The sequence below is a fragment of the Dermacentor variabilis genome, chromosome 5 (genome assembly GCF_050947875.1).
Source record: "Dermacentor variabilis isolate Ectoservices chromosome 5, ASM5094787v1, whole genome shotgun sequence".
In the NCBI taxonomy this organism is placed as follows: Eukaryota; Metazoa; Arthropoda; class Arachnida; order Ixodida; family Ixodidae; genus Dermacentor; species Dermacentor variabilis.
Window position 1 is genome coordinate 153,346,778 of NC_134572.1, and position 23,689 is coordinate 153,370,466.

General features: G+C 47.2%; 1 long non-coding RNA gene across 1 annotated transcript; it reads right to left on the reverse strand.

Moving 5' to 3' along the window:
• Positions 1–731: 731 nt before the first annotated feature.
• Positions 732–22,654, reverse strand: LOC142583258 (uncharacterized). The gene is made up of 3 exons (XR_012828582.1): positions 22,568–22,654; positions 16,890–17,028; positions 732–777 (listed from the first exon to the last, which is right to left on the reverse strand). It is a non-coding gene; the product is annotated as an uncharacterized LOC142583258 (long non-coding RNA).
• Between the last annotated feature and the right edge of the window lie 1,035 nt (positions 22,655–23,689).

The following is a 23,689-nucleotide window of genomic DNA, read 5'->3' on the forward strand; positions in this document are numbered from 1 at the left end:
GCACTGAAACTAGAACGCCCGCTGAAGACCAAGTTGGCGAGCACGGCTCGTCTCCAGAAAGCAATACAGCAGGTGCACGTTATTGGTGAGTATTGCTCGTCTCTGATGATATTTGCACAAGCAGAAAGGGCGAGTACAGCTCGCGCATAGTAGTAAGGAGTTTAAACTCTGCCCTCATGTCACTCCAAACAAGTTCTCCACTCCTCGAACATTAAACTCAATACATCGAATGGTCAATTTTCCTGGACACCGGGAGGGCTTGCGTAAAACCCTTTCAAGCGCGGGTGCATTAAAAATTTAGCTGTTATAGCACCCTTAGCAACAGTAAGGTCCGGGTAGTTCATGATTGTTATACTTATGCACAATATGCTCATGCCAGTCGGGAATGAGGTACGTAAATTATCTACTTCTTTTTATTTCCGTTTCTCAGCTGTAGATTTTCCTCTGATACTTGGCATCTCACCATTAGCGCATCGCCTCTAGTGGTACATTTCCCCTTTTGTGGTACCAGCCTTTTGCTTACGTGTTGCATAGCTCTCAATGTAGAACGGGTTTCATGAAAGCTTCGGCTCGTTGAAAAGCTGGAATTGAGGAACAACTGTTTAGAAAACGCACGTTGACCAAGTTTTGTTGTTATACAGTCCTGTAACGAAGCCAGTTCCCTGGTTTCATATCCCAAAACAATGCCCTAGGAAAATTTAGGCAAGCCAGAAGCTTTTTGATCAGCAGTACTCACCACAATTAACGCTGCACAGCTGGATACGTTGACAATGGTGCCTGTAACATAGGAATTGTTAAGAAACTGTTTAGTACATGGGAAACATGTAATACCTATGAAATCGTGTGAAACACGTAATCTTTTGTGACATGTCTACAATATGGACTGGTGATGAGAATAAGAAGAAGAAGAATCAAAAACAAAAGGACAGGGTTGGAACGAGAATTTAGCATGTTGGTAATACGTTGGGCCACCAGGTCTGCCTGGCTTGACAAGCAAAAATACTTCGCCCTCGCGTTTATCGAATCTTGACGAGGGCCCACTGAAAACAGAGAGGGTTGTGCGCTACGTATTCTGAAACGCAATTTGATCGAGCATGGTGAGGTAGAAGTACAATCTCTTCAACACAAACCTGGTGAGAAGAAGCATGTCAATGAATGAAGTTATTCCCAAGAGGTCACTGGTGGAGGAGGAGGAACACAAGGAGGTGACGTAGGCGCGCCGAGATTACGAATCGAGGACCGAAATTGGGAGACTGGTTTAGGGGGCTTCGATATGACAAGGTAGAACTACAGATTGTGAGGTGGAAAGAGGAGGCAGAAGAATTTTGGTTTGTGCTATATCCTTAGCTAATTTTGCAGTGTCTGACTAGACGTTCCTTTTTATCTTCAGTCACACTCTCCTCAAGGATGGAAATTGCAGGCCCGAAAATTGGGATGACATATTGCCTTTTATAACACGCGCCAGAACACTAGAAAGCATGAAACTTCATACTGCAGCCCCTTCTAACTTCTTTATGTCAGACGACCCCGCAAATTTCCGGACACCATTCTGACTTTTACTCCTTATGAGGAGTCTTTTGTTAAATATTTATTTCCAGTACTCTTAAACCCAATGATAGGGGTTGTGGCAGACTGGTACGAAAAACATAAGACATACGTCAGAAATATATAATTCCGACTTGTCATGCAAGCTAAGTATTGCCACGGCCTCGACACAGCTGACAGCCACTCGGTGCGATTCGGTGTCACATGCTAGGCATGTTGGGTGGCTCCCAGAAGAAGAGAACGACGAAGGTGCCAGGACAGCAATATAAAAGAGATCGATAGCGTCGACCGAAGTCTCTTGTGGCTTTGTCTGTGACATACTGGTGGAGGTGCTGGGTACGCGTTTATGTACTCTGACCCCCAGGAACTGGAAGCGGACAACCTACGCAAAAGCCGACGGCTTCAAAGACTGCCTCCGGAATACGGCCCGCAAGATCTGCCGATGCTGTCCGCCACAACCGCAAGCCAGACACAGGAGACATACGGTACGGAACAGCCTCCTGCGTCGCTGGTTCTCCACACCCCACGCTGGCCGCGGCCGTTCCATGGTGAGCCTTTTGAGGACGTGGAAGACTGGCTGGACGACTTCGATCGTGTGGCAGACGTCAATTATTGGGACGAGCAGAAAAAGTTAAGGAGCGTGTACTTCGCCCTAGAGGACTCTGCCCGAACATGGTTCGCTAACCACGAGCCATCCATCACCACCTGGCAAGAATTTCAAGGGCAGATACGCGATACGTACAGCAGCTCCGCAAGAAAAGAGCCAGCAGAGCAAGCCCTTCAGAATAGGGTTCAAAGGCCGAACGAAAGCCTAGCCATGTTTGTAGAGGACATGTCGCGGCTTTTCCAGCGTGCTGACCCTGGTATGAGACAAGCGAAGAAAGTACGCCTGCTGATGCGTGCAGTGAAAGAGCAGCTGTTTGCTGGACTGATGCGAAGGCCTCCAGCTGCAGTAGCTGAGTTCGTAAGTGAGGCGACAACAATAGAGCGAGCCCTTTAGCAACGCTCCTCGGTCTACGATCGCCAAATCAGCCTGGGATCAACATCTCTCTGGTTGCCCTGTGACACCGATGCGCTTCGAGAGCTTGTACGTAGTGTCGGGCATGAGGAGCTCGATCGACTACAGTGAATGAGATTTCAACCGACCGTAAAATCCATCATAGTTATGTTCCGCGAAGAAGTCTGCCAGGCGCAACAGGTGTTCGTGCAAACCAGACCTGAAGCCACCCCCGTACTGAATTATGCGCAAGCAGTGAGGCTACCTGCGCAACCCGGGAACCATCGTAACCCGCCTTCCTCTGAAGAACCGCTGTGCCACCTCCAGGGCCAAGCTTCACGTACAAATATGTACGGGTCCACGAGCCCCCGAATTAATACGCGAAAGCCAGACGTGTGGCGTACACCTCACGATCAGCCACTCTGCTTCTACTGTGGCGAAGCGGGCCACTTGTACCGTGCCTGCTAGTACCGAAGAATAGGACTCCAGGGCTGTCACCCTGGCGCTCATCACCCACGCGAGGGAGAGCGCCCGCGAGAAATCCAGCAATATCTGGCCAGTCAACTTTCGTCGCCGTACGCGCAGTTCCCACCGGTTGAACAGTCCCTGTCAGCGACCCGATCTCCGTCTCCACGGAGGCGCCAGTCACGATCACCACCTCCTCGACGATCGGCGTCACCTAGCCGCTACACTACGTTCTCCGCTTCCGTGGGCAACCGGCCGACGAGCCCAAGTCGGGGAAACTAAGAACAGTGGCCTCCGGGGGTGGGGCCGCTGTCCAACGGACTTTGAGAGATCCTCCGCTGCGACACCCCGACGACGGCGTCGACGACGACGGTGGCGATAACGACGACGACAACGACGACTGCGTACCTTCGACACCTTCCTTCGAAAACCATGAACCTATTTCAGCCGACATACTCGTTTCTGTAGATAACCACCCGGTAACCGCTCTTGTCGATACTGGTTCCGATTATTCTGTCATGAGCGGACAGCGGGTTACTGCACTTCGCAAGGTGACGACACCGTGGCCAGGACCTAAGCTCCGTACAGCCAGCGTCGGCAAATGCACTGCGAGGGTACAAATTTGTGAGGTCACACTTGTCGGTTCATTTATTATACTGGCAGAGTGCTCTAGGCAGGTCACACTCGGCATGGACTTTCTTCGGGAGTACGGCGCAATCATAAACCTTCGCAAGTTGCTTCTCACTTTTTCCAGCGAACACGCAACTCATTCAAACGACTCCCACCCACAGTCCACGGTGTTACGCGTTTCGGGTGACTGTGCTACTTTACCGCCCTGGAGTACTGCGTTGATTACTGTAGAAACTGACGATGATCCTCCCCATCTCGGAATCGCTGAAGGCAATCTATCAGTCTTGTTGACTCGACAGGTTTGCGTAGCCCGCGTACAGTGGCAAGATGGAGCCGAACGCGTCATTGCGTACGCAAGCCGCACTTTGTCTCCAGCTGAAAGTAACTATTCCACTACGGAGAAAGAATGCTTGGCCGTTGTGTGCGCAATTGCTAAGTTCCGACCATATTTGTACGGCCGATCGTTTCGAGTTGTGACAGATCACCATTCATTGTGCTGGTTCGCCAATCTGAAAGATCCATCTGGCCATCTTGCATGCTGGAGTCTTCGCTTGCAAGAATACGATATGACGATAGTGTTCAAGTCCGGGCGTAAACACACCGACGCCGACTGCCTGCCACGTGCTCCACTTTAACCGTCACCATGCGAGTTTGATGAAGAGGGCGCATTTCTGTCCATTATCTCAGTTCGCACATCGCCAAGCAACAGCGCGTTGATTCAGAACTCCGGCCTCTCATCGACTACCATGAGAACCGTCTACCAGAGCCGCCTCGTATGTTCATCCGCAAGTTATCCTCGCTTTTTCTCCGCAATGGCGTTCTCTACCAATTGCGTTTTCACTCGGCCGCAACCGCCTGCCTCCTTGTAGTGCCTTCTTCACTACGCGACGACATCCTGCGGGCCTCTCACGACGAGCCATCTTCGGGTCACTTGGGATTCGCATGGGCATTTTCACGCATACGCCAAAAGTACTTCTGGCCTAGCCTTCGCCGTGACGTAAAGCAATACGTGAAGACATGCCGCGACTGCCAGAGACGCAAGACACCACCCGTGCGTCCCGCTGGATTTCTCCATCCCGTGGATCCTCCGCGGATCCCTTTTCAGCAGGTTGGCATAGATTTGCTTGGACCATTCCCCACGTCGAGGGCTGGTGACCGTTGGATTGCTGTTGCCACAGACTACCTTACACCTTACATTGAAACCCGAACTCTCCCACGAGGCACTGCTAATGATATTGCGACCTTCTTTGTACACGGTATCGTACTCCGCCACGGTGCTCCAAGAGCGGTTATAACCGACCGGGCACAGCATTTACAGCGCAGCTCATAGAAGATATCATGCTTCTCAGTGGTACCGTTCACCGCACAGCCACTGCTTACCATCCCCAGAGGAATGGACTCACAGAAAGGCTAAACGAAACGATCGCTGATATGATTTCCATGTATGTTGACGTCGACCACAAAAACTGGGATGACGTTCTCCCATATGTTACGTTTGCATATATTACTGGCGTTCAAGAAACTACCGGCTTCACCTCTTTTCGCTTGGTGCACGGCCGGGAAGCTGTCACAACGTTGGACGCAATGCTATTACCCACTTACTGTTCTAATGTTGTCAATGATGCTGCCGAATTCGCTCGATGCGCGGAAGAGGCACGCCAGATCCCACGAATGCGTATCCGCTACCAACAACACAAGGACGCCGACCGATATGATCTTCATCACCGCGACGTCACTTATCAACCAGGTGACAAAGTATGGGTGTGGACACCGATCTGCCAGCGTGGTTGGTTGGAGAAACTTTTGCGCCGCTACTTTGGACCTTATAGGATCGTTCCACGACTCGGCGACGTAACATACGAAGTGATTCTTGAAGGAGAAGGCACCGCTCGCCATCCCCCACGCCCACGCCTGTCCGATGTCGTTCACGTCTCTAGGTTGAAGTTATACCACTCCCGCTGAACGCAAAGTACCACACCTTTCTCACCATCTACGTCTCTCTTAACAGTATCCCCGTGGCAATCTTCAGGGCCGCAATGTTCCGAATCGAGACGATGCTTCTAGGGAGGGGGATAATGCCACGGCCTAGACACAGCTGACAGCCATTCAGTGCGATTCGGTGCCACATGCTAGGCATGTTGGGTGGCTCCAAGAAGAAGAGAACGGCGAAGGTGCCAGGACAGCGATATATAAAGAGATCTATAGCGTCGACCGAAGTCTCTTCTGGCTTTGTCTCTGACAATATATATATATATATATATATATATATATATATATATATATATATATATATATATATATATATATATATATATATATATTTATATATATTAGGAAGACACCGATCTCGGCCAAAAAAAGAAGACAATCGGCCAGAGACTGCCAGGCTGTGGAAGCACGACAGCTCATCTCCGTACGTTGGCATCCCAGGACCGCTGCAAGCTGAAATATAAGCTATAATTCATGGTACACCTGCTGTACGAACAAGGGGACATAGTATGGCTTTGAACACCACTTTGTAAGCGGTGCCTGTGCCAGAAATTTCTGGCTCGTTACACCAAAGCTTTCGCCATTACCGATCGCCTAAGTGATGGAACCTATTCGGTTTCTCCTCTCGTGTCTAACGGCTACCGCTCTAAGAGGACGCAGCTTGTTCACTTCGCCCGCCTGAAGCACTGTCAGCCCCTTGACTCTGTGCGCAATTAAAGCTTACTCACCCAACGGGCTTCGTTTGTGAAGGGAGGAGTGTTACGCTAAAGCGACAGGAAGGACGGCTGAAGATGACGAACGGCGCTTGTGCTTAGAGCGGCTCGGTGTCGGCGCGGCAATCCTCCCCTATTCATCGAATAATTTTCAAATATAGGCCCCTCGAGGTAACAATACGCTCTTAAGAATGAATGTGGGCATTATACAGCTCGATGTTTCTGACAAAGACGATGGTGGAATCCAAGTAGACGAGACACGTGTGCCACTTTAGGCCTGCCAGGACTTTGTCCGTCCCATGGTGGAATGTTGCAGGGGCCGAGTAAAGGCCAGTTTTCATTACCTTAAATTCGAAGAGGCTGTCCGGCGTATCAAAACATCCTTTTCTCTGTAACTCTCGTGAACTTCGATTTGCCAGTAGCCCATCTTGAGAGGTCGCCCATCGACGAAACATATTTTGCGTTGCAAAGTCGGTCCAGTGCGCCATCTATCAGAGGGAGGGGGGTAAACGCCCTTGTTCGTGCCCATCCTTCTTTATTACTAAGACCACAGGCGACGCCCAGTAGTTTTCAAGGGCTACATAGTTAACTCGCACCCGCCGTGGTTGCTGAGTGGCTATGATGTTGGGCTGCTGACCACGAGGTCGCGGGATGGAATCCTGGCCACGGTGGCCGCATTTCGATGGGGGCGAAATGCGAAAACACACGTGTACTTAGATTTAGGTGCACGTTAAAGAGCCCCAGGCCGTCAAAATTTCCAGAGTCCCCCATTGCGGCATGCCTCATAACCAGAAAGTGGTTTTGGCACGTAAAACCTCATAACTGAAAAGAAAATTAAGATGGTTTATTTGCGCAGCAATTCATAAACGTGTTTTTATTTCTCGTTCTCATGAGGAAACATGGTACGGGCTCTGCCGGGGTGGTCGAGAGCAATCTTCAATTATTATGCCATGCTTTGCGAATGGTGTTTCTGCAATATTTGATGACACCCAAAAGCAGTCTTTGTACCAGGGTAGAATACTTGGAAGGTTTTCTTGTTGATTCAGAGGACAATTTGAAGTATGTCTAAATATGGCTCGAGAAACAGGGTCGTGCAGTAGATTCGACGCAATCGAAGTGGGCCAACGAATTACTGGGTTCCACAATTTGTTATTGTGGAAGATGGTACCCTTGTTTATGTGTTTGAGCTCCTTCCTGAAGTTTGGCAGCATCACTATCACTTTTCCTCCGTGAAGGTCTCCAGCGGTATCCGTTGGCCTTCGTATAGCGTTATCCGAGCTCCAGGTAGACGACTGCGCCGTCTTGGTTGAAAAAGCCCATACTGAGAAGTACGTCTCGTGAGCAATGTTGAAGAATAAACAATGTTGCACGGTAGCTCTGGTCATGAACGGAAATTCTTGCAGTGCAGATTCCGGTCCGTGTTTTTACGGATCCTTCAGGGGTGCGGATATGAGGACCGTCACATGCAGTCTTAACTTTTTTCAACTGGCTGGTGAAGAGTTAACTCACCACAGCTTAGTCGGCTCTTGTATTCACTAAAGCAGCTATAGCATGGCCATCGAAAATCACGTCGGGGTTGGTGGTTCTTCGTCTTTCCTTGCACTTAAGGTGCTACGTCGGGTCTCAGTTGCGTGGCGCTGTCGTAGTGATGTCATGTCGGGTCGTCATGTCTTCTTTGGGCAGCGTTCTTTTTCATCGTTCTTCGTTTGGGTGACGACGCGTCGTTGCCACGTCGTCTAGGCCTTTTTGGCATCTTGAGCCTGACGGAAGATCTTGGGCATTTTGACGAACAGCAAGCGCACCTCCACAGGTTGCTGCGTTCAGTTTTCCAGAGAAGGGCTAATGGACCAGCCATAGGTTGGCGCATTGTGACCTACGTGCTGCGGTGACGGGTAGCAGCCTTGTAATGGCGAACTAAAAGGTCGTCGAGGTCTCCACTGAATGGCGGCGACGTAGCCGGCGATCTGATGAGGTCGTTCACCAAGCTGTCGACGCAGTGCGTTGATGCGAACCATCGTAGTCTCGTTTCACGGAATGGGCACCGGCGGTAGACGTGACCAGTTTATCCGCAGATGTAGCAGAGAGGACGGTGGTGGGGGCACCTGAAATGTCCGTCTTCCTTGAGGCATAGCACGGAATCACAGCTCACAAGCTGGCGTGCTTGCGGCGGCGGTGGCTGGCGACGGAATCGTTGCCTTATTAGCCCCTGGCGCGGACGGTAACTTGATGGCGGGTGACGGCGGCATAGGATATCGCCGTCAGCTGAAGGTGCGGTGATGGTGAGACATCTAGTATTTCTAGCGACCACTAAAGCTCTTCCTTGACGATCTCAGCCATCGAGGGTACCTGGGGCTACGGTATTGGGCACATCTTATGCAGGTCTTCCCAAACGACCGCTCTGATTGTCTCGCGCTAGTGACCGGTGCCTTTCTTGGCTGGTCAGACAAGGTCCTGCCGGACTGAGGCCGGCACCGTAATTCCTCATGGCAATCACCTATACTTTATTAAATAAAGTAAGATTACCACAGAGCACAGAGGCACTTCTGAACAAGTAAAAGACTGACCCCTGTGATTAAGGGAAAGGGACCCTTCCCGGACAACCCACTGAGGTTGGCTGGATGGTTCTGCACATGTGGAACGAGTGGAAAAGTCTGCCCGATCCAAAGTAATTGTCTTTGCCTGCATCCACTTCGTGCGCTGGTGCAGCCTGAAGGTGCGTAGTCCTTGAAGATATCGTACGCTTAGTAACTCGAAGTCGTTCCTTCCTACCCTCAGGTCAACAACGGTATCGACTGATTGCATCGCCCACACTCCGCTGTAGGAGAGGGGGACCACAGACACTATTGCTCTTTAGTAGGAATCGAGTTGCTGCAAGAGGTCGGGGAGGAGATATGTTCTCCATTTGACGTCATAGGCATGATAGAGGTCAACCTGATTGCCAAGCACCTGCGGATCAACAATGAAAGCCTTGCCGTCCCTTTTGACTACCAGGTCGTGAATGTGAGTGCCAAGGGAAGTAGCGAATCAGGGCCCTTGCAGCGCCGTACAGCCTGTATCTTGGAGCTGCTTCACGATGTACAGCAACAGGCAGTCATACCGCTGAATTCACGGATGGCGAGTCCGGTGGCAAACCTGGAGCGCATGGCCAGGAGAGTCATCCGCGTTATATGCCGCATGACATCGCACACAGACGTGTCGGGGATTCTTTTCGACCTTGTAAGGTTGTTGAATGCCGCATTGTGGGACTTGACAAGGTTGGGCGCTTGAGCTTCGTAGTAGTTTGCTGCCAGCGCACCGCAGCTGTATTGCCCGGTGCACATTTCAAGCGTCTTCTCAATCCTTGTGGCCTTTGAAAGAAATTCAGAGTTAGTCCTAGGTGGGTGGCGTATGAGCCGGCGAATAGCTGCTCTTTCATACCCCTCACCAGGAAACGAACTTTGTTGTCTGCAAACATGTACGGGTGGGCTTGGCGGAATAGGCGAGTCATCTCCTCCATGAACATCACGATGTTATCGTTCTGTATTTGTACTCCAATATCCTAAAGAAATTCGGCCCTTTCCTTCTGTACTACACTCGCGAAGGTTTTCGTGAAGTTCTTGCGAAATCTGCGCACGTCGCTTGGGTGGTCTATCTGTACTCGGACTAGGTCTGAGCGGCGTCATCCAAACAAATGTGAACCTGGCCAAACTTGTCCTTGCAGCTTCAGTTGTTGATGATCCCGGTACTGTCGTATATCTTCAGCCACATTGCAGGGTACCCAAACGATGATCCACGGAAAGACGGTAGCTCCCTGGCTCTCGAAGTACAATTGGATGCTGATCATGGTCCGTCATTGGAGCTCTCAGCTTGGTCTTGAGCTTCCTGGTCTTTACGGGTAGAAGTCAGAACTCCGTAGGCAGGTTTTGTAGCCTGAGGCTAGGTCATTGATCTGGGCCTATGGTGCTGTTTTCTTCGGCGTTCGGTCTTGGCCCCCGCAAGGCCGTTACGGCTTTGCGGGGGCGTCCAAAACCTGAATCGAAAACAACTCCTCCAGATGTCACAATGTAGTGACGGTGAAGAAGAGTAGGAGTAGCTGTGAATCACAAAAAACTCTTTACTGGCAGAACTTCTGCCACTTGTGCAAAGAGAAACAGGTTATACTCAAAGCCCATTGGTAGCCGCGAGCACAGTCAGTAATCGCCAAATATCTTATCTGCAGATCAAACGTATCGGCTTTTTATATATGACTCAATGAACATTCTAGCGTAATAGTTGTTGCTCGCATAAGTTCTAAGATGTGCACCAGTGTTCCCATTACGTAAAGAATTTGCTCACATGAAACTAGGGAGATGGCATACACTACAGGTAATACCATCGACAATATTCTAGAAGCTTCCGATACAGAAAGGTATCTCTTGCACCCTGTAATAATCTTTAACATTTCTTATCTGGTGCAATGTGGCCAGCAGATAAAAATAAAGAAGTATGCATAATAAATATACCTATAACTCTCACCCCTATAGTCTTTTTGTGGTGAAAGAGGCTGAGTTGAAGACCTGTTGATACCCTTTTTCGACTTTCAGATGTAAATCAATTCCCATCGTTGTCGACAAAGAATAGCGTAAGCGGGTTTATTCTCTCTAGCAGAGCATGTTTCATAATGTCTGCGCCATTGGCGTTTTTGTTTTGCCCCATGTGAAAAGCAGTTCTAGCGATAAACTACATGCCATTGATCCGAGCAAGGCTGGCGCTGCGGAGCGCCGTGTTACCTGAAGGTTAATTTGAAGATGTCAGTACTAGAGAGAAGCGCGAGGGCAGCGAAACTTCTTAAAAGCTCACGCGATTAAAACACCGCGGTTAATTTGCTGCGGACCCATCTCCACGACGCGCATACAGATAATCTTTGTTCCGCGAACTTGGGTCACTGAGTTGTCCGTGGTCTAATGGGCAGAACTTCAGGCTGCTGTGCCGACGGAACTGGGTTTGAAACCAACAGCCTGGCCAACTCGGGTCACTGGGTACATGCCACTCTTCAATGATTGAATTATTGATTGATTGAAAACCTTATTATTCCGCCGAGTTCGGGTGCCCGCCTCTTAACCTTCGCGCAGATAGGGGAGAGGACGAAGCAGTCCCCGTGCGTTGAGGACGATGAGTCTTCACGGCCTCAACGGCCAGGCGGATTGCTCGACGCTGGTCGTCTTCAGCCTCACTCTGGGCCAACGCCTCCCAGGTTTCTCTACTGTCAATGTTTTCCTTGGACCCTGGGGAGCCAGCACACTCCCATATTACATGGTCTAGCGCACCTTACAAATTTTGCAGAAGCCGTCGTTATAGTCCCTCGTCTGAGTTAAGTAGATTTAATATGGTGATGTACAATTGTTTCCCTGGAGGCGCCGCCAAATGCGAGCGTCCTCCAGACAGAGAGACCGATGCGGAGGAGGAAAGATTCTTCTTTCGGCTTTGTAATAATCTACAATTTACCTATACGTGTTGATGTTATTTTTGATCTCTAGAACTAACTGCTCGAGAGTTGCCCGGTGGTAGAGTGCTAGGACGAGCTCGTGAGCGGCTTCGCTCCCTGGGACTTCTTCATGAGCCGGAACCCAAATAAAGGTTATCTCCCTCCTAGGAGGGTCTTTGTGTAGAATTTGGAGGGCATCTACCGCGATTCTCCATTTGCTAAAATTCCGGATAGCTGATTTGCTATCGCACAATATGGCTCCCGCTTTTGTACCCGCACAAGCGATGTGTATTGCAACCTCCTCGGCTGTACTACTGTGCGAAAGAAGTGGAAACAACAAAGGAGTCGCCATAATATGAGTACTTTTTTATGTAAGGCAAAATATTCAAATTACGATGGAGAACACAAGCATTTACATGTTTCACTTAATATCCACAATGCGTACATTAATTCCGTGTACGTTTCAGAATGATCAGCTGAATGTTTATTAAATAATGGCCTAAAATCTGCGGCGCGTGAAAGTATGTGCTTGCAGGTGCCTGAATTAGATGGCGCTACCATAGTGAGGGAGGGTCGCAATCATGTTGATTGCGCGTCTCATCTGAATCTTGTCGTCTGCGTCTAGGCAACTGCACACAGTACCAACATGGCGGCGCCCTTGTGGTTACCGATTTCAATGCATGGGCGCTATGGGGGCCTTTCTCTCTAAACTTGGTCGTATTAACGTTATGAGCTTAGCGTAAAGCATTAAAAGTAATAGACAGCTTTAGAATTGGGGCCCCAGATGTTTGGAGCTCCGAAGAGCTTAGCGGGTGTTAGCATTGGGGCACGCAGGAGTGAAGAACTTTAGAATAGGACTTTGCCTTTGCGCATAGCTTCTTGCGCTTGCAGCGCCACTACGGAGTTAAAAAAAGGCAGCATAGAAAATTAAATAACATATACCATTTTATGATACCAACAGTAATTTTGGCTTTCGTGTTTCATTACAATTGAGAGGTTATTCTTTTAGCAGCAAGCAATTTGTTGCGTTTACTTTTGAGCAACCAATTTTACGTGCCTTCACAAGCCAAATTAAGCAGTGTTAGTCCCACGAGCCATGGAATAGGCAACTGAATTCAGAATCAGCAGCGTCTAATGAATCCATCTTCATTTTACGCGTTAGTTGAGAGAAAGCAATAATCGCAGTCACTGCTTCTAGCTTACAAACTTCACGCGTTACTACGAATGGAGCCCAGTTTGTTGCTCGGTTAGAGCCGTCGCTACGATGAGTGCCGCCGTGTTTGTTTACGCAATGCTTTTGGAGCTCCCAGTAAATCAGTGAAATAGCGTGCCCGACACAGAACCCAAACGCAGTTTGCGTCTTCCGCATGCGCGGTGGTTTAAACGCTGTATTTTGGGTCCACATTCCTTTGGGGCCGCTAATTCTTAAGCACTCTAATGGAGGCAGATGGACTCCTTGTTCTAATCCTCTGAACTTCCACAACTTCATTGTGCAACCTTCCCATAGAGTTTTCTATGGGTTCGCTATACAGGGTGCTCCTACGAAGACTTGTCGCGGAACTGTGGCACAAAAAATTTGGCTATCAGAACGCGTGCAACCGAAACTGGGAGGCTGCAGCGAGCGCAAAGACACACCCGTCCATGCGACCTTCTCCTTACGTCACCCAGCAGTGGGCAGTCGGCGCGGTGCGGTTGCGTACTTCTTTCTCCCTGTCGCAGCGCGCTGGCTGCCCGCTGCTGGGTGACGTAACAGAAGGTCACCTCCAGGAGCCACACTTTTTGCTCGCTGCAGCCTCATAGTGTCGCTTTCACGAGCTCTGATAACCGAAAGGCCTCGTGCGACAGTCTCGCGGGTAATCGCATTTGTCTAGATCTAAAAGTAGGCATGGCTTGTACGAGGGAGAGCTCGCTTCAATTTCCTACTTATAACGAGCCTGCTGAAACAAAAAGTATAAATATACTTATTTACTTCTTGTTAATTAGCGACTAATCACCACAAATCACCCATAACGCCTTGTCGCCAACGATGACGGCATGTTTCCGACGGAGCCCTGCTTTTATTTCAGAACTGCTATTTTTGAATATTACTTAAAGTCTTAGAAAACCCCGATATAACTCCATGAGTCGCTTCACAAAATTATCATGTGTGGCCTCGCACTTGAGAATATCCCATTCCAATTTTCTGTCCACATTGTCGTGGACTCTTCTCTATGGGCACGTTGCGACATCTAGCAGCTAGCGCACGAAGTCCGCGTGAAACCCCCTCATTGGACGTGATAATTATTACATCGCTCCTCATTGGCATTCGAGGTGCAGCACTAGAACGCCGATCTGCCGGTTTCTAGGAGCCTCTATGACAGTGGCTAGATTCCACCTAATGGTGGACTGTAGCGCGGGGGGGGGGGGGGGGGGGGCGAAGAAGGCTGGAAACAATGTGCACGCAGTACAAAAGAAATATTATTTGTATAAAAAAAAAACTCATACCGCATCTAACAGCGAAGCATATATGGCTACCTGGGCAATATTCTGTGCCCGTGCGTGTACACCGTCGCGTCGAGAGAGAAAAATGTTCCTCTCTAGAGCTAGTGTAAAAGAGAGTCTAGTGTTGTAGGTCCATTAGCAAGTCTCAAAACCTCCTATGGATGGCACATTGTTAATATGAGTGCACTTGTCGCAGGCATCACGTCGAGTGATTTATGATCCAGTGCTCTCGGCGCGGCGCTCGTTCACCACCGCTAGGGACCACGCCGCTATAGCAACTGTGTCCGTGTAGAGGCCGTAATAAATGTACACTTATGTGTCGTCCAATGTGTGTTCGTCTCTACAGTGGCGTCAATGTCGCCTAGAGACGCGGATCGTGCGCACGGAAGAAGAGCAATTTGTCCTTCTAGAACGACGACGGGAGCCACAGCGAGAATGGACGCGCCAGCGGCGGGAAGCCGCTGAGGCCGATCATGAGTCCGTCTATGAGCCTGGCCCGTCGTTTGTACGGACCAACGAAGACCGCAGCGTGGCCATCAAGAACGGCCAGCTTCACTGGTCGTCGTTTTTCACAGCGAGAAAGAGCCAATGAATTTGTCTGTCATCTATAATTCGCTTACTCCGCCGGCGACCCTGTGGGCGCCGCCATGTTTAATCATGTAGTGACACGTCCATTGTTTGTCTCAGCTGCCTGCCTTGGCTCCGTGTTCACAAATGATGTGCATGATGCCCGGTGTAGCTCACCAACACTCTGTTCGGTGTATATCGTAGACGGTGACTGGGTGGGCGACACGAAGTTTTGGTTAAAGCTTCAGAAGACATGTAAGCCCTCTCGGAGCTGTTTACACTTGCTCAAACGGCGCGAGCAGCTTATACGCTGAATGAACTGACAGCGGAGCCAGAAATGTGTTCCAAACTGTCCAAACTTTCCGCTTATGAATTAAATTAGTATCAGTGTGTTTTGCCCTTCATTTCTTATTTAGCAAACGCTTCGAAGCAGTAGCTTGTCATGTTGCTGACTGAGTAGTTTTACTCGGTGGCGTGCACTCTCCGATTGTTTGTTTTCTGCCTAATCGATCGCTGGGGTGCACAGATGCGATAGATTTGTTCACGTTTGGCACAAGGGGAGCTTCGAACGGAGATGTTCTGCACTCTGTTATAGTTTTTAATGAAGACCTACAATCGCTGTTCCCTCGCTTACTCTGTCGATCGTAACGAAAGGCTCAGCTTCGAAAATTTGTACGCTGTTGGTTTAGTCTCTCGTCCCCCATGCTTCGGTACATTGATTTAGGTGAGCGCCCATTCACTTGTTTGTTACACGTTGGCCGGAGAGTGCCCATCAGCTCGCAAGAAAGTTGGGGTGGATATCTGTAAATAAAGTGCGAGAAACATACTATACCACGAAGCGGTCGCTTAGTCATTGTGCAAAGTGTGCAAAGACGTCTCGATGGTGGTCCTTCTTTCCAGGTTAGGGATACAGCCCTGGCCGATCAGTGATTTCTTTTTTTATCCTCGAAAAAAAGCTATCCATCGCGAAGGGCCGGCGACACAGGCTGTCATCGTGTAGCAGCGTTACGTGAATTTTGCCACACAGATTCATTCTATTCCTTAATACGCCAAACACTATAATTGCAGCTAACCGCAGCACACGTCTTCCTTCTACTGCTCCACATTTTGCAGCATGAATGGAACAGAGTGCGTTAGTGAACACTCAGTTGCAGTTCCGACAACTGATCGCACAGAAGTAGGGCAGAAGTGGTATTGGTTTCGTATACATAGTATGCACGTGACGTCACATCCACTGCTGTCGTCTTCTTCCGCTACCTTCCGCCGTCTTGTGGTACCTTATCAACAGGCGCGCGCGTAGGCCTATAGGTTCCCCAACATGACGCCGCTGTAAACCGGAAGTCGCGGAGCATCCTTGAATGACGTACGTGCATAATATGTATTCGCGTGCTCTCGCTGAGGTAACGTGCGGCTCGTCGCTGAAAGCGCCATCTCGTTCTTCTAGAGGCTTTCACGTAAACAATATTGTCGTCAGCCTTGTTGTTAAAAAATATTTATTTTTATGGCGTTTAATGGAAACGATGCGGGCAGTCAAAATGAGAAGTGAATATCGGCTCTCACTGGAATTATTTACCCACCTGTAAACTAACAGCGTTACCTCATCAGATATTGTGGCTTGCGTTTCTTCTGAATAAGAATTTCGCCTTATGGTAATATAAATGTCGCCCTCACAAACGTAAAAGAACGAATTCTTTCGGAATATCTCTTCAAAGTCGCAATATTTTGCCACTTTTTATTATACTACTTGTGCACACAATCCTGCAACCACGATGTACTGTGTGTAGAAGTTTTGAAAGAGAAATTTCACTTGAATTGATGGAGCAGGTGCATTTCTCACCATTTGTTTATCTAATATTCAACAAAATACAAAAAGCGGGATCCCGGGCAAGCTAGAACTTTCTTTTGACGCTAAAGAAAAGCTCATTGTACAGTCCTTTTAAACCTCGCCGCCACCTGCATTCGTTGGTGATTGCAGCCTGGAATGCGGCATTCGGCAGTGACGCACAAATGAAAAACACGGCAGCTACTAGGTGACGTTGAATAAAAAAATACCACGCACCTTTCGTTTGACGCAAGTGGGGCAGGGCGTGTCGCATCACACAGAGCGGACCGCGAAGGTTGACATTGCAGACCCTGTCAAACTGTTCCATCGTTACAGTTTCCGTGTATCCATCCATCCATATTCCCGCGTTGTTTACCTGAAGACGAAAATTGAGCGTGCTCATAGAAATTCACCAACGAGCGTTAGCGCTATGCTGGTTTGAATGCCCACAACATTTAAAATTTTTTACGAGTAATCAGTTCTTCGTTCTCTGAAAATGAAATCATCTCTGACAAAGGAATGATGATGTTCAAGTGTCTCAGACAGGTGGGAATCACTTTTTTATGGAAAGAGAACGATATAACGGAGCAAACTGGATCGAAAAAAAAAACACCTCTAGGGCTTTCCTGCGCAGTACATCATGCGCGGAGCACAGGGCAGTTTGTTTCAGTGTCTTCCAGAACACTGACTGCTTGCGCTGAAGCGCGAGGCAACTCAAAGGCTAATTCACTCATCGCTACTGAAGATGTTCATAATGTTAGCGTCTTGACAGCAAGTGTACGTCGCCATCGAGGGAGATGAGTTAATGTTTGCCTGTGCGCGCGTGGGATCATGCTAATTAATTATGTTAGTAAGCGACTACCTACAAATATACATGGCTGATAACACTATATATAGTATCCTTACTTTGCAAGCTGTATAATATTTTGATATTTCCATCGATGCTTTACAGTCTTTTGGTCAAAACTGCAACATTTTTTTTTAATTCGTCATGATCGCAACTACATCGGAACAGTTCGTCAATTCTTCATATTTGATAATTTTCGTCCCTTCCGACGAACGTCGTAGACGAAGTACAGAGCTAATTCTACTGGTCGGTACGGCTCCAGCACCCGGGGCACGCACAGAGGTTACAAAGTCCACGTATGGACTAAAATAAAAGGTAATACTAAAAATTTTCGTGTACAGGTCAGAAGTTAAATTTCGGTTACATAGAAGTGAATAAATGCTTAGCAGGTCGGCACAAACGCCGCATTCACTGAGTGAGGCATTTGATATGCATGTTCATGTCATCATCATCATCAGCCTATTTTATTACCACTGCAGGACAAAAGGCCTCTCCCTGCGATCTCCAATTACCCCTGTCCTGCGCCAAGCAATTCCAACTAGCACTGGCGAATTCCCTCATTTCATCGCTCCACCTAGTATTCTGCTGTCCTCAACTGCGTTTACCGTCTCTTGGTACCCATTCTGCAACACTAGTGGCCCAACGTTTATCTAACCTCCGCATTACATGACCTGCCCAGCTTCATTTTTTCTCTAACGTCAATTAGAATATCGGCTATACCTGTTTTCTCTCTGATCCAAACCGCTCTCTTTCTGTCTCTTAACGTTATGCCTAGCGTTCTTCGTTCCATCGCTCTTTGCGCTATCCTTAACTTGGTCTCAAACTCCTTTGTCAGTCTCCAAGTCTCAGCCCCTTTCAGCTACGGTAAAATGCACTGATTGTGCACCTTCCTTTTCAATGATAATGATAAGCTTCCACTCAGGAGCTGACAGTGTCTGCCGTATGGGATCCAACCAATTTTTATTCTTCAATGAACTTCCTTCTCATGACCAGGGTTCCCTCTGATTAGTTGATCTAGGTAAACATGCTCCTTCAAAGACTCTAGAGGTTGACTGGCGATCCTGAACTCCTGCTACCTTGCCAATCTGTTCGTCATTATCTTAGTCTTCTGCATATTAATCTTGAGCCCCACACTTACACTCTCTCTGTTAGGATCATCAATCATTTGTTGCAACTCGTCTGCAGTGTTGCAGAATAGAATAATGTCATCAACAAACCGAAGGTTGCTGAGATCTTCGCCGTTGATCCTTGCCGCTAAGCCTTCCCAGTTTAATAGCTTGAATATTTCTTCTCAGCACGCTGTGAACAGCATTGGAGAGATTGCGTCTCAGTGTCTGACGCCTTTCTTTATAGGTATCTTCCTACTTTTCTTGTGTAGAATTAAGGTAGCTGTGAAATCACTGTAGATACATTCCAAGCTATTTACGTGAGCGGTCCGCACTCCTTGATTGCGTAATGGCTCTGTGATTGCTGCTATCTCTATTGAATGAAATGCGTGTTCGGAATTTATGAAAGCCGTATAGAGAGGCTTATGGTACTCTGCGGAATTCTCGGATGTGATCCATTGTAGAGTATCCCTTCTTGAAGCCAGCTTGTTACCTTCATCGACTAAAGCCCAGTGTTGCCCTTAGTCTATTAGATATTATTTTGGTGAATATTTCATTTAATACTGGGAGCAAGCTAATGGGCCTATCATTTTTCAATTCTTTAACATCTACCTTTTTCTGGATTAGTTCAATGTTTGCATTCTTCCAGTATTCTGGGACCTTTGCACTCGATAGACGCTTCGTATAGAGAGCCGCCAGTTTTTCAAGCATTATGTCTTCTCCATCTTTAGTCGACTGTTATTCCATCTTCTCCTGCCGCTTTTCCCCGTTCTATGTTTGGCAAGGCCCTTCTGACTTCATTTCTAGTTATATCAGGAGTTTTTGTATCAAGTTCATTATTGTTTCGAATGGAGTTCTGGGTCCTCTGGGTACTGTACAGGTCAGTATAGAATTCTTCCGCTGCTTTTACAATATCTTCGAGATTGTTTGGGATGTTACCCTGCTTATCTTTCAGTGCAAACATCTTGGCTTATTCTATGCCAAGTTTCCTTGTCACGGACTTCAGCCTGCATCCATTTTTCACGGCTTCTTCAGTGTTTCTCACGTTGTAGTTTCGAATATCACTTATTTTCGCCTTGTTGATCAGTTTTGACAGTTCTACGAATTCTATTTCATCTCCTCAGTTGGACACTTTCATTCTTTGCCGTTTCTTTATTAGGTATTTTGTTGCTTGGGAGAGCTTGCCTACTGGTTGCCTTGGTGCCTTGCCTCCCAATTCAATTGCAGCCTCTGAAGCCAGCCTAGTTACAGTTTCATTCATGACCTCTATGTCATCTCTTCGTTCTAAGACTGTATATGTGTTTGCAAGTACCAGATTGAAATCGTCTGCTTTTACCCTTACTGCCTCTACCTGTTTTCTTCTTGACCAATTTTACTCTTTCTCTCTGTAAGTCCTGGTGAATCCTACCCCTCACTGGCCTATGATCACTGAATTTTATCCTACCTATCACTTTTACATCCTGCACTATGTTGGGTTCGGCAGAAAGTAGGAAATGAATTTAATTTCTTGTTTCATTTCACCATTAGGGCTTTCCCAGTTCCGCTTTTTGTTGCTACGCTTCCTGAAAAAGGTGTTCATTATTCGCAGCTTATTCCTTTCTGCTAATTTTACCAGGATCTCTCCTCTAGCATTCATATAATCGACGCTGTAGTTGCTAATTGCTTGTGCAGCAGCCTGCTTTTTCCCTACTTTTGCATTGAAGTCGCCCATTATTACAACATACTGAGTTTGCACTTTTCTCATCGCTAATTCAACGTCTTCAAGAAACTGATGTATTTCTTTAACATCTTGAGTGGATGGTGGAACGTAGGCTTGTACTATCTTTAATCTACACCTCTTATTAGGTTGATTACGATTACTACTAACCTGTCATTATAGCGTAAACTCTTGTTTCCCGCTATGTCCTTAAGGATTAGGGATCCAACCCCGTATTGCTTTTCATCTGGGAGACCTCTATAGCAGAGGACATGGCCGTTATTCACCAATGTAAAAGCCTCAAGAGTTCTAATATCACTAAGGCCGATATATCCCAAACAATGTCTGATAGTTTCTCAAAGAGTACTGCTAAGCTAGCGTCACTCGACAGAGTTCGCCTGTTAAAGGCTGAGAGGGTCACTTTCCAATGGCGGCCTATCCGGACCTAGCGATTCTTAGCAACCTCTGCTGCGTTACAGGTCTGACCGCCACCTTGGTCAGGTGCTCCGTAGCTGCTGGGGACTGAGGGTCATGAGGTAACTGTAGGAATCACCAGGAAGGTAGTGGCCGAATACTGCACCAAGGAGGCCAATTCCTATTTTGGTTCATGTCGGTTCAAGCTTTATGTAGCACATTGCAAGCAAAGTTCCTTTGGTTTGCTTGTCACCAGATCTAAGAAACTGAGATCTGCCTTCCCACACGACAAAAAGAGAAGACGGAGAATATCAAGCATATAGTTGTTACACGAAATAAAAGTGAGCGTGGTTCTCTCATACAAGATCTTGCGGCGGTGTGTGTAAGACTTGAAATGTTGTGGTGAAACGTTCTAATCCTGCACGTAAGCATGTCTTGTATTTCGGTGTTCTTGTTGCTCGTTCTTTTTTTGGCGCAGTGTTCGAGCTTTAGTTATAGTTTCAATCTACATATTATCAGGATTGTCTAGGATTATATAAAAGCCAATTTTTGACCAGTAACCAGTGCCCGGATATTTAGCCGCCCAGCATCTAGTGTCATAGTGCCCAGTACCACACAACGCCAATATTAATGTGTGACACTGGGCCATCGCCACTGGGTTTTCAGACAGGCAAGACACAGAGGTTGACGAGATAGGCGTGCGGTCTGCTACCATTTTCAAAAGTCCGGGTTGTAGAGATGGCAAGAGAAAAGAGAGTTATGTAAGAGAGGTCTTGCGTACATTTCTAAGGGACTCATTTCTAGCCAGACAATGTGAGCATTTTTGACATTGTTCAAAAATAAGACCGAAATTTTAAACCTGTTGTCGTTCCTGCATTCTCTGAAGGGTAGTAATAGTAATTGTGTACACAATAATACAGCCACCATTACGCCAGCTTAGAAAAATAACAAAACGATTCTTTGTATCGAAATGTCTCTGTAGAGACGCGTCAGAATGTTAGTGAGAGCAATGGGTCGACCAACGCATTGATAAAGTAAAGGCATCAAAGTGTAAAAGTAGAAGTGTAAAAGTCGCAGAGAAGCCCACCTACATTAACAAAATTTATAGCCTTCACGATGCTTCTTTTTTGTCTGACAGTTGGAGACTAGTCAAGACCCCAATGATGGGCCTTGTGATCAACACAAGTAAGCAAGGATGTTTGGTCGAAACGGTAGCGGAATGAAAAAAAATACAATAACTTCGCTGTCTTAATCACATTTTACATTTCCGGCATTTTACTTGCCATTAGTATGCATACCCAATGAGCAAATATTTCGGCAGAACTGGAATTGTAAATATTCAGAAAAAACCATTGCAGCTAAAGTACACGGTATTTTGCCATAAACGTTTCGTTGCTTAGTTTTTTGCCACCCGTTCAAATGCTGCAACAATCATAGCAATAGAGTGAACGCTATGACAGAGATGGTAATTGCGATTTCACCAATAAAGATGATCGAGCGCATCTCATCTATCCCTTTTATATTTATGATTTCATTTCTGAATGGTCATATCCTATAACACATATTGATAAAACACTTTAGTCTATGGTTTCTGTTGCTATGCTTGAAAGACAATGAAATGTGAAAAGAAGGAAAAACGTAATGTTTTTCCCTATTCCCAGCCGATGTTTTCTTTTTGGGATTCACAAAACAGTTTCGGTAAATGTAGTTCAATGAAGCTGACATTCTTCAGACGCAAAAATAAAGACAAAACAATATCACAGTATTATCCTTGCGGAAATATTCCTTTTCGAAGTTCTCGTTGTTGAAATACACCACTCAGGAGGCGTCAAGCACTGTGCTTCTCACTCACTAGAATATCGATTTTTCCGAAGTGCTTCACGGTCTTTTCCACTACAGCGGCGACATCCTCGTCGATCGTTATGTCTCCTGGTGAAACGAGTACTTTGAAAGGAAAGAGAAGACAAAGAAGCGGAGTAATTGAGCAATTGTTGCATCTGCGTTAAATAACGGTGAATGTAGCCGCACCAGTTGTTAATGCAGCTTCTTTGCAACGGTGCGCACAATATATTATTGCACTACGATTCTCCATGTTCGATTTGTTCTCCGGTTCATAGCACTTAGGGTAATTTAGACAAGGTCCTGGATATAGGATATTGTTTACACGTGGTTTTGAATAAACGAAACTTCGGGCGTGTAAATCAACCATTTTTCGCAGTAACCGAATTAATATAAACGAAATTCACCCGTGCTTTATTCTTTTTCGAAAGGTGCAACTGCTTCGCAAAGTCTCAGAATAATCGTGTGCCATGTTTTCTATTTAGTAGAGGCATATTTTAAAGAGAAATAGTTTTCTTTGGCTCTTTAGGCCGTTAGGTCGGTGCTACGACGGTAGGTCTCACTTGTGGGAGGGAAGGCCAGGAAGCGCGCCTAAAGTAAGGGCAAGTGCTCTTGGGTGAGGAGGGCAAGTGAGGGGAGTGGTGCGTCCTGCGCGAGCTCTTTTGGCGGGGAGGGTTGAGAAAGAGGGAGGGGAGGAGCACTGTCATTCATTAGCTCGCTCACTATTCCGGGAAGGCGAGGAAAAGGGCGTGTCCTCCCTAGGCAGCGCCTCAGGCAAAAGTACAAGCGGAGTATATTAGTTTAAGGGCTAGTAAAGAATAGGGCACCAACTTAGAATAAAGTGTTAGTTTTATTTTCTCATGGAAATAGAGTGAAAAAAACTTTGGAGGCTTGTTTGAAAATAATGAGTTTTGTCTACAAAAAAATTGTAATATGGTTGACCAAGATGCACGTTGCCTATACGAAGATATTATTTAGTATGGGTGGACGTGCTGCCCTGTACATTTACTGATAGTTACGACTTTTGTTTGAATCGACCCCTTATGGTGCATGGAGGCTAAGATTTTAATAACGTTTGAGCACCTGGAAAAGTTTTTCGCCGATGAAAAAAAGATCCTGCAAAGTATTTTAGCGG